A 15,821-nucleotide genomic window follows, 5' to 3' on the forward strand; every position below is an offset into this window, starting at 1 on the left:
GCAGAGACATTTGGCTTGCTGGGCTTACATTATAATGTAATGTTACCTTAAGGTTAGTCTCGCTTTACCAGACCTTCCTCTACAGCGCTGCGGAGAAGGGTCTGGCTAGTACACACAGCATTCTGGGATGGAAGAAAAACATCCTCTGGTTTATTGGCATTTCTTTAAACCAATCACAATTGCCTTGGGCGACGCTAAGCACTGGACAGAGCCACGGGGCCACTGCAAAATAGCCTCAGGAAGGAACTTGTTTTGGTGGAATGTGTACGTTCAAAGGTTGTTTTAGTCGTGCAAAGAAAACTCAGATTGGACAGATAGTCTCGCTGAGGAGCAGTTAACCATAGTGCTCATAAATTTGACCGGAGTTTAAAATTCCAACACAAAGAAAGCAAAAGATAACGGACATCCGGCCAAAAAGAATCTTGCGAAATTTCCGGTGCCAACGAAGCAATCCCGGAAGTGGAACGTTGTGGATATAGACTACCTTAAGGTTAATAAGGAAGTGTACTGTAAAAAAAAAAAAAAAGAAGTATTTCGACTGAGCTCATATTTCAACCCCACAGTAAATGTGAAACAATGAATTTACAAATCAATGAATGGATATGTGAATGATTTAATAGATTAAATAAATTAAAAGACAACGATAACACAGAACAGTAATTTTCTTGCTGCTTGGCACAGTAAGGGCTCTAATACTGGGAGATACAGGTTGTAGGATCTTGGTTATGTATGGCCTGAGATTTAGGTTGTGATGAACAATGACTAAAGAGAAACATGGATGTAATGTTGGTCTGTGGGTTACTGAAGGTACTTTTTGGGGTATACCGCTTGCTGTAATCTTTTCCGCTATTGGAGTGAGTAAGTGTGGCCCTGTGGCAACAAGGTGGGAGCTGATGTGGAACAATCAAACCTGAGAGACTCGTCAATCATCAGACAAACCCCCAAATATGGCTAACATAAACATTATTACATAAAAATTATTCTGTGTATATTATATCATATAACCCTAACCCCTACACATTACCCTTTAAGACGCACATAAAAAAATTTAACAATTAGCTATTAAGTCTTCAATCTTAAATCTTAAATTCTGGTTTAAAATCAATACTGAGTTATTATTTGTAACTACATTTCTCATTGACTTCTATACAGTTTGGATCTTGCAGCGAATGAAAGAACTGAGTCCAAAGGTTACACGCTGAAGTTGAATACATGTTTCTAAAAGCAGATGGTGCCTCCGCTGGGTCTATAGTCTGTGACCCAGGTGAGATGGATGTCCAGGTGTTGGCTTCCTCACCTCTTTTGTAAGGGCAATACCAACCAATCAAATGTTAAAGCAACACCATGTAACTTTCCCGCTTCGGTCCCCCTAGAGGTTGTCTCATTGGAACTACAACTGCAGCTAAAAGTTACATAGTGTTGCTTTAAGTGTGTCTGTTGAAGTGTTTATGTGTTAATGTCTGTGCACATGTGTGTGTGTGTTTAACTTCATGTACATCAAGAAAAGAACGTCACGTCACAGCCCAGCATGAGTAATAAATCCAGGGACAGGTTCCCCTCAGTGGGCTCTCTGACAGACTGTAAGTGCTGTTCTGTGAGTCAAATTCAGATTCAGATTGTGCTCGGTTCTGTGAAATCCTCATTCCAATTGCTAAAATAAGAAAAAACGGAACTATAGAACAAATAAATTTAAGTGGGAAATTATGACTGTCACCTGCCATGAATGACAACTTATTTTGTAAGTGGTTAAACATTTTAATGAAGACAAATACAAATATTCTCTGTATTCCCATGCATAAGCTGAATGTTTTTAAATTGAACACACTGATTTTGATGACAGCATTAAAGCATCTTCATGTAAGTCAGACCTTGCATGAAATTATTTTGGTTACAGGATTTGTTTTCATCACTACTCTCTTTTAAAGCTCTCGAGAGCTGGATCCAGTCTGCCATGTTGTCACCAGACATTTGCATTGACGTGTATAGCAATCAGAATCAAGGAACAGATCCGTTTCAACAGAGTTAATTCATATTTACTGTGACAGATGTGTCAAACGTTAATACATGACCTCCTCCTCTGTTAGCGAACCAAATCTACAAAAATAGAAAGTTTTCCCAACAATGAAATTAAGGATTTGAAAATAAAACAACTATTCCGACACAACTAAAAACAAAATTTATTCCTACACTGACAAAAAAAAAAACTGTTGCCTAATGTTATGCATCATATCTGATAGTCAGGCTTTACAGATGGAAATTAGCCTGGCTTCTAGACAGATTTTACTGTTGATTAGTTGACATGCTCCCTGACAAACTCTTAAATGGAACGAAAAGAAATACTCTACACAGTTTGTCATGTTAACAAATCAAAGTTCTTTCTTTTGTCATTCTGTTCAGCTTCACAAAGCAGCCTTTCATTCCTGTGTCACGAAATAGGTGGTTGCCACAGCAACAAGCCTTTATCCTACTATCTCTTGAGTGTTAGACAAATGGCGTGACCTGGCCTCTCAGCAACACCCTGCTGTGATATCAATGGCCGGACTGTAATTCACACTAACAATTTATAGCAAAGTATTTTAACTAAATTAAGCCTGATTATTAGCGTGAGTGCACATATTACACACCTTTTGCTTTTATTTGTGATAAGCTGTGAAGGAACACACTACCACAACAGAGTATGTAAGCTATGTATGTATGTATGTATGTAGGCTTTCCTTTTCGGAACTGATTATGAATTTCAGTAGCCTCCTTTTATATCGTTTACCTTAACAAGCATTGCTGGATGGGGCAATCCTGCCATTTAGGTTTGCTGCCAAGTATCATCCTCTTTATATAGCTTATTGTAAGACTCCTCTCATGGTACTTTCTCTCTTCCTCTTTTTGAGCATCATGCAGGATCTTTTCATCTTTTAATTCAGCACAGCCATCAGAATGGTTGCCTGTCCTCTTCATGTGCTTCACATTTGGTTAGCCATCATTAAAGCTCAACTTTTCACACTGGCTGCTTGACAATCTGGTGCAGGCTGCACAGGTATTGGGGAGTTGTTCCCCACCCAACCCTACATCCTTTCCCTGTCTCTCTCTTCCTCTCTCTCTCTGTCTCTCTCTGCTGCAGTAGGCTCAAGACAGATGGAGCGGTACATGACAAAACAGCCTAATTAAGAGAGTGGTGCACCTTTGAATTCCCACACGTGGAAACCCTCTCCAGAACCGTGACAGAACATGTTTGCAGCGAGGAAAGAAGAAAAACATGTTTTCAATTTGCATCATCCATGTTTATCCTGAAAGTGCTAGGCTTTTACTGCTACCTAGAAAGCCTAGCGAAAGAGCGTGTAACAAATAGGCCATTAAAATGTACGGTTTCAATGGCACGTCACATGCAGTCAACACAGAATAACAACATGGAAATCCTAATGAGCTACACAGCTGAATACATTTCCAAGCTGAAGATGATTTAGAGATGGATCAAAAAATGGCAAATTGTTAGACTTGCACATCAAGAGAGGTTGTAGTGTTTTCTTGACATGAAGATGAATATATACTGCTTATTTGTGGGCAGCTTGAAAAACTAAATTTTAACAGCTGCTAGATATACCGTACACCTTAGTCTTTGCCACTGAAATAAGGTATGAGTGTGGCTGAAACGATTAGTTAATTCATTAGTCAATCAACAGAAAATTAATTTGCAACTATTTTAAAATTCAATTTAATTATTGAAGTCAGAAATATTTGATCGTCCATCTTCTTTGTCCTGTGTATAGTAAATTGGATATCTCTGGGGAATGATGCAGTTTGAAGATGTCCCCTCTGTTTTGTATCTGCTTTGTAATCTGCTTTGTAATATTGAGATATGCATATTTTCTTTTCTTTTACAGACCAAAATGGTTAATCAACAATGAGTATAGTAGTATTGTTAATGCAAGTAGTAAATAGTTGCAGCCCCACATGAGTGTGCCATTCATAAAAATGCTTTATTTACAATACTTGGTATAGCTAATTCTTAAAATTGCTGTGACACATCTCATCTGGAGCCGTTCTGCTGTGGCTATTTTGTCTCACTCTAGGAAGCATTTTGCTTAATTTTAATATTGATGCCAAAAGTCAGCAGCTCAAAAAGCTTTAAATAGCTCTGTTTTCCTTGCAGCAAAATTCAGACAGACAAATATTAAATTATCTGGAGGACACTTTAAACCCAATAACCTAATAATATCTTTAGTGTTTATATTTAAGGATTGGCTGTCTGCAGTTAGAAGAAAACACCAAATTGTAGTTTACACATAGTATCATCGACTATTACTCTCACAGCACTAATAACTGAGATGTTGTAAGGAAGCACTTCATGCAATGCTGCAATGGAACTTACATTTAAACACCCACCTGTGTATTATGCCAAGTACTGTAGGCATTAGCTACTAATGCCTGAGTCCAAATGTAGTGAAGTAGTTGCATTGAAACAACCACTAAGCAGCTGCTTCGCAAGGTATATATAAACTTAACTACAAAAGTACAATTTTACCAAAGACTATCTAACAATGGACAATGAAATAACTGTAATACTTGGTTCAGTGTCACTTTGTGTCTCTGTGCCTTCTGTGTGGGAAGACTGGATGACTTTACTTAAGCATGCTGTAAGTTGTCAATCGTTGTCAGTGATGATGTTGCTGCTGGAATAATTGTGAGAGGGTTACAGAGAGTTACAGGGATTGTTTCACTTTTGTACTTAAGTGCAGCTATAAAGGCCAATTTGTGACACACAGCAGTGATTTCTTTGTGCAGAGGTACTTGCTGCAGGCCAGGACAAGCTGCACCACACTGATGCCTTTCCACATACTGTATATCACTTAAACAGATGCTTCTTAGTCAAGGTGTATTTATGAGATATATTGCAAGAGCATTACTTTTCTATTGCTGTAATGAAGCCCGACAAAGTATCTGGTCAAAGCAGGCATTCTTAATTAAACATCTGTTAAAACACGATGAGGATGAAGGCCTGACTTGTGCTTAAATATTGCAGTTGTTGCAGATATGAGGTGCAGATATTTTTTAGGAAGAAACTTATTTTTAATTCTGTTTCCTCATAATAAAGAAATCATCAAATAGCATGATACATTTAGGATGAGCTTTGGTTTTATGCATTTTCTTTTTGTACTTTTCTCTCTCTCTGTGCATCAGAAGATGTTACACCACCTTTAACGTAATAACTGGAGATTAATGGCATGATGTATTGCATTATCATGAAAACAATATTACAGTCAGCCTTACCAAATTACATTACATTCATTTATATAGTATTACATTTATACTAATTATTACCTTTGTTTGTATCTTGCTGTAAGTTATAACTGTACATTATATTAAATTGTGTTTTAATCAATTTAGAAACAACAATAATGGCAGACTACCAATGTAGTGGTAGTGGGCAAGATTTGAGTGTTCACACTACTTCTGAAGAAGTCTGACCTGGTCTCTTGACCCCAAAAACCCCCAGATTTGGGCCACTTTTGCCTGCAGTCTGAACGTAGCCTTTGTTCAGCATTAGCAACACTTTTATGTGTGTGAGGATAAATCTGTTATGTTATATACAATAAGTAATAAGTGAGAAATAATGATTAAGAACGGATGTTTTTGCTATAAATTATCTGATAAATTATCTTGAGGATGTTATTTTTAAACAGTGATTCATGCTCTACAGTTTAGCTGCCTGTTGCTCCGTTCTTCCCTGTGGCATTAGCTAGCTGTGCATTGGTGTGGAGGAGGAAGGCCTCATTTATTCCAAGTTATGCAACCATCTTGGGAAATGCTGGCCAGGCGCTGATTGTAGCATAGCAGCAGAGCTTTAACTTAGCAGCCAGCAGCACACTGGTTTCCCAGAGAGCCGAGCAAGCAGTGAGGCTTTCCCCTCTCTCTTTTTTTCTCTTCCGCACTAGCCCTAATCTCTCCCCCCTTTGTGTGTGTCATCTTTGTCAGGGGGGAAAAATGTTTTACAGGCTTCATCAGGTGCTGACTGAAGCACATTTAAGTAGAGAGGATGTATGTATGTATGTTGATCATGCACCACAATAGCTGTTCCATAAGATGTGATACAGGAAATCTCTCATCAATGTTTAATGGACTTGCAATGTGAGGTCTTAAACAGCCAAGAGGGAGTATTTCCATCTATAAAACCTACTGTCATATTGAAGGAAAAGAAAAATCAACCATGACAACTAAATGCATTTTCACTCAGTGTCAGCGACAGCATTGATTGTCACCTTGATAAAAAGGTTTTGTAAAATATTTCACTTTTGCATATGGTGTATCAACCTACAGTTTCATTAACATTCACACCATGGCTGCATGTAATCTTCTGAACTGTAAATGTAATCTTCTGAAATGTTCCCCTCACCCTAAAATGGAAACAAGCTTGCTTGCTTTTCTCAAAAGCCTTTCAGGAGCTTGAAAAGAAGTTTGATTCTCCCCCCTCTGAACTCCATCAATCTCTCCTACTCCACACCTACTCTCTTTTTTCCCCTTCACTTCTGATATTAGCTCTCCTCTCATACTGTAAGAGTACAATGTCAGTTGATGCACATGTGCTCAAAGATGTGCTATTGTGTATTTTCTTTTAACCTATTTATATTCAAGCACAACTGCTCTTTTCCACAAATGGCCTGCTTTGCATTCACACACTCACACCTGGAAGTTGCCAAATACAACAATCTGTAGGCCTCTGAAAAGTTTTGGGTTAAATGGTTGTTCACAGACAGACCAGTGGTGGTGACGACAGAGCAGCAAGTGTTGCTCTTTCAGCTCCCAGCCCTACTTATTCTTCCATGGTTTGAACTGCCGCTACTGCAGCTTTACAATCAGGCTGCAGCACTCTCCTAGTGACTGAAACGCAGAGATGGCAAAAGTACTCACTTCCCGTACTCAAGGAGAAGTACAGATACTTGTGTAAAAAAATACTCTGGTAAAAGTAGAAGTACTGATTTAACTTCTTTACTCAAGTAAAAGTAACAAAGTGCAGGCTTGGAAATGTACTTAAAGTATAAAAGTAAAAGTAGCCTTGCGAATGACAACCATTTTTTATGCAAAGCTACCTGGACCACACAAATGTTACTAGCGTGCAAGCTGAGAAACTTCAGTGGACATGGAAAAAAGGCTCTTTATATGCCATTGCCTACATTTTAAATGGATGTCTGCCAATAGGCCTAAAACATCACATATATCAGACTGATCTCATGAATTGGCGTATGTATGACACGCCAATTTGTATTCCGTTTTTGCGTGTCATGAAGACGCATAATCGCATTTTTGCGTGTATATCAACGCAAATTGGCCGCCATTGGCCTATATTGCGAGTCCATTTCCGCTGTAGCGAGTGGTATAAAGGAACGGAGGATTGGGTAAGGAGGTAGGTTGGGGAGGCAGATGGGTAAAACACAGGACTTTCACCTGGGAGAGCCGGGTTCATGCCTCACGTGTGGCGATTTTTCGGCCGTTTTTTGCCGTTTTTTGTTTTTAATTTTTTGTTTTTAATAAGCCTTACCCAATGTTTCTTTCCTAAACCCAACCATTTGTTGTTGTCGTAAGCGTGTTTTAGTCGTTATTTTCCTTGTTTTTGTCACTGTTTTGTTACTAAAGCCTTTCCCTGTGTTCTTTTCCTAAACTCAACCATTTTTTTTTTCTTGCCAGGCGTGTGACGTTGTTCTCGCGATAGTACGTCGCGTTCTCGCGATAACGCGCAACATGGCGAGGCCACGTGGTGGGTCTGTTTACATCAGCTGTTTCCAGCGTGTATCATACACGTGGATAGCTGAAAATGGCGCCATTTGGCTTTATGAAAGTGGCGTATATATTTACGCAAAGTCATGATGCCATGTTGCATATATGATTATTGTGACAGAGACTGGGACTCTGGGTTAACACGCTTCTGACTGAGTAGCAAGATGTGAATTCAATTGGGATTCAAACATGAGTCCTCTAACTTACGTCTGAGAGGTTTGAGACATCAACGTTAACATTAGCCCAAAATAAAGACCAAGTAACGTTAACTTTAACTTAAGTGGTATTTAAAAGAAGAACGGCCTTGAGTAACATTAACATTACTACAGCAATGTTACGCTAAATCAAGTTACTCAATTTGTTTTTAATATAAAGCTATACATGCAGATATTGTATCAGCTAGTATTAGATTATTTTCAAATGAACTGAAGGCTTGCTAACCTTAACGTTACTTGGGCTACTTAACTAAATGCTAGCGAACCAAGGCATTGTCATTGCTTGCAGGAGAACAAATGTAACTGACCATTAACGTAAACTTAATAAAGTTACTGAAACAAACAACAACTAGCTTTTGATAACAACAAAAAGATGCATTTACCTCTATGTGTTTTTTCAAATTTAATGGTGAATTCTTGAAAGCCAGCAGTTTGTGGTGTTTCGGTTTTTTCGGCACAATTTGCAGCACATTATAACAACGTATATTCCCATCCAATTAGATTGAATATAGTTTTGATGAAGTGAAAAATAATAACGGTAACTCCACTGAAATTATTTGAAACTAAAGTAACGAGCCAATTTTGTAAAATGTAAGGAGTAGAAAGTACCGATATTCTTGTGTTAAAAATGTAAGGAGTAAAAGTAAAAAGTCGGCACAAAAATAAATAGTAAAGTAAAAATATCTGAAAAATCTACTTGAGTACAGTAACAAAGTATTTGTACTTCGTTACTTCCCATCACTGCTGAAACGGGTGCTATTGTAGAATCAGAAGTAAGAACTGTGTGGCCACATGGAAGTCTGTTCAAATAAGCACTTAAAACACTCCATGGTTCACCTCAGGCGGATGAGCTGGAGGCTAAAGGTGCTCCACAGTTGCATCAGCTAGAGAGAGTAGGCGGTATTGTCCAAGATAGAGCTGAGGAACTCATCCTCCCCTCTACCCTGCCTGCAGGGCATCCAGACTCAGCCCTGTGACACAGCTAGTTATTTGTTGAGCCTGCCAGCACCCCCTGCATTGATGTCACCTCCCCCGCACACAGAGAACAGTGCACTGGGCACTATCTGTAGAAGTTGCAGAGCAGTCTGTTGCAAATATTGGATGACACAAGCCTCTTCAGGCAGACAGTAAGTGTGTGTTTGTGTTGTCATACTGGATCAAGTTGTTATATGATATGAACTCTCGTAGCTTGAATGCACCACCCTCACATCCTCACTATGGATTGGTGGCAGGTGTCACAGACCTCCTGCTCTGCCGGGTTGTCTGCCAAAGGCTACTAAATGGAGTTTTAAAGAGGGGCTTACATGAATATTGAGTTTTAACACAAAGGTGAACATTTTTGTTCTACAAAGCAGAGACATAAAACTACAGAGAGTTGACAGCTCAACTCAGGCTCATTCACATTCACCTCATGGATGAAATAGCTCCCAGAGGATAAAGTTATACAAAAATGTTGCCAGAATGTTCTCAGGTAAAAGACATCAATCAATTTGCCAAGCCTGGACAAAGCCTGAAGATCTTGAAATGTTGCTCTGCATTTATTGGGAGCTATAAGTACAGCGTATGGCTCTTTTATCTGGTTTGTGTCTTTAGTTTGAGTTTCTTAATAAGCACCTGTAAAAGTACTTTGGATGTGCTCATCTTCTACTATAGTTAGCTTCACAGGTTGCCCTTTTCATTGACCGTGTGAGAACACAGTGACTACGTTTACATGCAGCCAATAACCCGTTCAAAACCGGAATATTAGCAATAACCCGGTCGCGCACGGCCATGTAAACACCGGCAAAAACCCGAATATGCTCATATTCCGGTTTTAAAAACCCGAATATGCTACCTGGGTTACCCCTTTTCTAACCTGAAATTTTGGTCATGTAAACGCTGTGGCCGCATATCCCCATCAAAAGGAACATTGATTTGTGTTCTGCGTATGTTCTATGCGCAAGGAATCTTGGTCTTTTGAGTAGAGGAACTTATTGTATGCGCCAGAAAACATAGTTATAATAATAATTATATACTATAATAATATAGTTATATATATATACAGTATGTCAATGCAGAAAACCTGCGGCGCAGTATACCGAGAGTAAACAAGAAGTAGAGGTAAACATGGGGAAGCACAGCACCACACTTTTGGCGAGGGAGGAAACCAATTTCTTTATTAGTGTGGTGAAAACCATGAATATAATGTGTCTTTGTTGACGGCAGAAAGTACCGAGATAGTGAGATTTATAAGAAGGTGACCGAAAAGTTATTGCGTCTTAAGGTTGTCCGTAGAGCTACGTCCAGACGTAACCGTGCCCGTCGCCGTTCACGTCGGGATATTGCCATTTGATTACAAATGCCATGTATACAGGAGTAACTCTCTCTGCTCACACATGTAAACGGGTTATTCCGAATGTTTCAGAAACCCGAATAGTGACCTTAACCCGACCATAACCCGAAAATTGACAGCTTGTAAACGTAGTCACTGAGACAAACTTGCCATAACAATAGTACACATATGCAACCAAAACCCATATTTTCTTGATTGTTGGTGAAAGAAACCCCAATGTTTTACATTTTTTTGTTAGCCCTGATATTACCTATGTTGTTTCAAAATTGGGTTCATGACACAAAGTTGACACAATATGGTGGTATTATTACTTTAATTGTAATAATACCACCATATATGTGATACTAAAGATAAGATATAAAGTTACATTTTAGCAACAGTAACCCCGGAGTAGCTGGATATATCTGTGTTCTTCAGGAGGGGTAATGCTAAAGTGATCGTAGATAATTACACTGCTGCCATAATCTACATCTGCTTAATGATTGTTTCATCAACTGAAAACATTTTAGCACCTTCTGGGAAGTTTATTTGCTTCCTTCTGTCTCTCTCTGGAAAATGATTTATGTCAAATTAACTCTACTCGAAATGAATTGGTTGATAGCTAAAGAGACCAATCTGGGTTGAAAGATTAGTCTCTAAACAGCTGATTATGGGTTAATCAAACCACCTCAAGAGAGTTTATGTAATCAGAATGCTGGGGTGATTGTAGAGGGAAAATGCAGATGAGGATGACAGCGATACAGACACCACTCAGTGGGAGCAAATGTTTTGTGTCTTCTACTTCATTATTTCACAATATTCATGTTGCCATGTAGCAGTAAATGATTGCTGAATTTGTTTGTTTCCCGTAACGGGAGCGTCTTTATAATATAGTGCAAGCTAAAAGAAAGAATGGTGTGAAAAAGATTCTGATGCACCTATTGGCTTTTTGCAGAGATAAAAATTTACTTTTTCGTCCACCAACCAAATGGCTAATGAACGTTCAAATTTTACCAGCCACTCAATAGATTACAATTGTTTTTTTGGCTGGTGAGTGAAGCAAATCTACCAACATTTGGCTGGTGGATAGTGCTAATTTTGAACGCTGGCTATTTGTAAGACTAGTTGAGATAGATAAGCAGGCCATGGCATTCAGATGAAACTGCAGTAGAAGACTGCAAAGAGTCGCTTCAACAAACAATTTCAAGTTGTAACCCAGTAAAATCTACACTAGAACCGCATGAACGATTACATTTAGAGGTAAAAAAACCATATTGTCTTTAGAGAAAAAGTAATGGCTCTCAGACAGGTATTAAATATTAAGACCTTCCTCTAACTGGAAAACCAGATTTAAAGCTGATGTCTTTAATGTCTTACCGTTATACATGTAAATGTTATACATAAAATGTTTGGTAGTCCATTTTGTATTGGGTTCCTTCCTCACTGTATAGGTGAAACTGCATTTGAACTTTGAACAATATGTTGATGGATGCTCAGCTGATCTGGTGAATGCAGCCTATATTGTATGTTTCCACAATTATACTGGCACGTGTGTTTGGAAGTACATGTTTGGATTACATTACACTGTAGATAACATGGGATGTGTATGCATGTATACACACACACACACACACACACACACACACACACACACACACACACACACACACACACACACACACACACACACACACTATCTCTGTGTGCATTCATTGCTATTGTTAGCTTTAATTTGACACATTTTGTTGCCTCAGCAACCATCGATGTCATCTATTATAATGCAGTGAATTTGAGAGATAGTGAGAGGTGACCTAGAGAGACAACAAAGAGCTATGATGGTCGAAATGAGATTAAGAGAGGAACACAGAAGGATGGTACTATATTCCGTGTACAGTGATTATTGCAATTAAACTCTACAACACTACATCTCCTGCGTCCTATAGTCACACACATTGTTTTAATACTGACCCAAAAATGAACAACTTCGGCTAATATTAAAGACAGAAATAAAATGTGAAAATGAACCACATAGGTGGCTGATTACACTCTCTAATGAATAATAGTGGGTTTCAATGTATTCTACTGTAGTTAAACCAAACCTTGAAGCAAGGCAAGGACATAAATCAAATTTAAACAATAATTACATCTACTCAGGGATGTTGTAAAAACTTGCAGCACAACAAATCCCACTGAGGGAGGATTTTAAGGGTTAGTAAAGTGTTTCCCAACTTGTATTCATTTTAAAGACAAGTAATGTAAGTCTGGGTATCTGTGGGTGAGAGACATTTTAATTCTGAAATCCATAGTAGAATACATTTATAGGGATAAATTAAATGTGCAATTAGATCTGGGGGGGTTGTGTGTCTGCCAGCTTGTGCTTAAATTCATCATTCATTTAAATTCTAATGCAGCACAATTTGTAATGGTGCACCAAACACAGCAGCCCATATGACAAATCAAGCTCAAGTGTCTGTATCACATTACATACTGTATTTTCTCTCTCCTTTTTTAAGACTGGGATCCACCCTAAACAACCTTGAAAATCCTATTACAGTTCCTAGGTTTTCAGCAGTGGTTGTCATGACAACTGTGCATTTTATTTCTGGCTCCTTTGAAATGGTGTGTGAGATCAGAGATCCCAAATGTTATGTAAGACGATGTGCACTGTTCCAGACTGGGGTTTCCTGCTGCAGAGAACTTCAAGTAATTAATTACAGGGGAATGACAGACACTCAAGGCACTTTGTCTCCCCGTTTACCTTACAGCTCTTAACACATACTGGTAAGATGTAGACTGTAATTGTTATGCAGAAAGCTAAGCAGGATGACAGATAATAATGCTGCTCATTTTGACACATTTTGCTGAAAACTGATGTCTGTCTTCTTGAATCTCCATAGGACACAGAAGAACAAAAATAATGATCAAGATTTGTGCGTCAGTCAGAGACAGGGAAAAAATTGAGAATAATAATAAATATTGGTAGCGCCTTTGACATTGGTAAATTTATAATAAACAGCGCTGAGGAATAATGAACAAATGGGATTGCAGGACAAACTGTGGCATCAAGATAGGATTTAAGTAAGTAGCTAACCACTTATTGGATAAGGGCATTTTATTATTATTCTTCACTACACAATTAATTCAAATAATACGTGTAATTTAGAAGAAACCTTTTTTCTTCAAATTGTAAACCTCCCAGTTTTTAAGCCACTTCCAAGAGACGGGTTTGTGTGGTTAATGTCACCAATACAATATATGCAGTGCTAACTTCAATAAATCTGGAAATGAAAACCAAAGACAGATTTTGGACATTTTGCTTGAACGATAAATCGATAGAGCTTACTCAGTCATTAACAGCTGCAGACACACAGAACTGATCTTATTGACTCACAGTATCTCTCAGTTCCTAATTATAAAACTCCTTTGTTGCATGCAGACAATGTGTCCTCAAATCTTTGTAACTACAAGTGCTGGTCTGCAGTTCATTTACCACAGATTATAGTGCCCACACTATTAATCAGAGAAATTGGAGAAGTGTACTCCCATTCTGTAGAACTATACAGTCTCCACGTTTAGAAGCAATACAATCAAAAATGATGCTATCATAATATGGTGAGTGGAATGAATGAAAGGGAATTGTCTTTATATTAATGTAGGCATTTGACATATATTTTGTCTTTTATTTTATGTTCGTTATCCTTTGTCATTTAACATCAAGTACAATAAATGTTGGATCTCATAAATTACTGTATGATTTTACTATGTGCATATTGTTCCAGCATTGCATGAAGGTAATATAGAAAAATTCATTGGAGCTTGAGGAGTATTCATCATTAAGCACCTTCCAGAGCAAAAGAATATAGGAGGTTAGGCTGAACTTTTTAACCCCTCATATAAAAGCTACTAAATTCTCTAATCTTAAAGTCTCTTTGATGTAGTACAAAATGTGTTGCTCTTTCTGATCACCGCCCAGTGATATGCATGGCTCTTCTCAAAATAATTAAGCATACAGCTAATAATAACTGGTTCACCACTGCAGGGCTTGAGAAATAATACTTTTATCACAGATTCCAGAGGAGTTAGCTTAATTTGTTGAGAGAATCAGCTTCTAACTGCTTACAAAAATGCTGTGGGATAGGTTTAGGAACCTGGGGACAGATGTATAAACGATACTGTACATAAGCACAAAAGAAATACATTCAGTACAGAGTACACCATTTCCCATATACAAACTGCTATTTATAAATGAAGAATGTGCGGTAAGAATGTGTGCACCTCACGCATACTTACATACAGAACAGGCATACGGTTATCAAGAGATGCAAATAAAATGATGAGGTTGTTGCCAATGTTTGAGCAATTTATCTGACTTTGTTATTATTTTTGCAGTCTACACAGCGTTCTGTAAAATGTCAAAGGCACAATTATAAAATACATTTTAAATCATCTAGGAGTGATACATTTACATTTTTTATTTACATTCAAGCCAATATTTCCCTGTGTAACATTGGTTGGGCTGAAAATGGCCCAGGTGCTATTTTTTTTTGGCCCTTATGCATCCCTGTGTTTTGGCTCTATTTGGAACAGCAGCTTTTCTTCCAAATATGGTATGCTCATGAATATTTAGATGAGCTGCGCGCTGATTGGTTGAGGAGAACCCAATACACACACATTAGAGACGTGCGCTGATTGGTTGAGCGAATCCCAATACACACAGACACACACACACACACACACACACACACACTGCTGCCCTGCGCACACACACACACACACACACACACACACACACACACACACACACACACACACACACTGACACACCGCTGCACAGCGCGCACACACAAACACAGGCACACTGTCTGTTACATGCCCAGACATGCCCAGGCGAGAGCCGCAGCGGCTAAAACAGCCGAGACAAAATAAAAAAGTTTCGACACTTTCATGATTCATGATTAACAACTAGTGTTGTTCTAACGTTACTGTTGCAACATAAAAAAAACTCCAAATAATTAACTCACCTAGCGCTAGTAAGCGTAGTAATTAGCCATCAATTTTCATAAAACGGCCCATATTTGAGCTTTACATAGTTGATTTCTCGCATAAAAAAGTCTCAGAAGTGAATTTTGTAATGGAATAGCAGAGATCTGCACGACCTAGATTTAGAAGACTAACTGACCTCAGATCAGTTAGTGGCCTATGTAAATTTTGGGGCATTACAAAGATAGAATGTTGAGCCAAATGAGGAGGATTTGGGAAGTTGACGTCAACTTCCAGCTTTCAGATTCGCCCGTTTTCAGAGGCAGTTTCAAATTGTGAGATTTGCAGACGAAAATGGGTGTCAATGGGATTTTGAGGTTCTATGTATGTCCTATTTACCCTCCAAACTGTCGTTATTCAGCTATGACAGGGTAAATCGGTTTTGCATTCTATCACCGCTTTAACAACTTAAATTCACTTCAACACTCTGTAACTAAGAATTGTCATTCTTAGTTATAAATAATTATACTTCCATGTGTACTGTAATACTG

The 15,821-nt window shown here is 38.4% G+C and overlaps 1 protein-coding gene and 1 long non-coding RNA gene across 5 annotated transcripts in view; one reads left to right on the forward strand and one right to left on the reverse strand.

The window, feature by feature from the left end:
- Window positions 1–15,821, forward strand: part of LOC120546974 (disks large-associated protein 2) — a 100,260-nt gene that overhangs the window by 35,247 nt on the left and 49,192 nt on the right. The gene's annotated exons all lie outside the window — the stretch shown is intronic.
- Window positions 1–15,821, reverse strand: part of LOC120546975 — a 58,372-nt gene that overhangs the window by 8,928 nt on the left and 33,623 nt on the right. The window lies entirely within an intron of this gene.

The sequence above is a fragment of the Perca fluviatilis genome, chromosome 18 (assembly GCF_010015445.1).
Source record: "Perca fluviatilis chromosome 18, GENO_Pfluv_1.0, whole genome shotgun sequence".
In the NCBI taxonomy this organism is placed as follows: domain Eukaryota; kingdom Metazoa; phylum Chordata; class Actinopteri; order Perciformes; family Percidae; genus Perca; species Perca fluviatilis.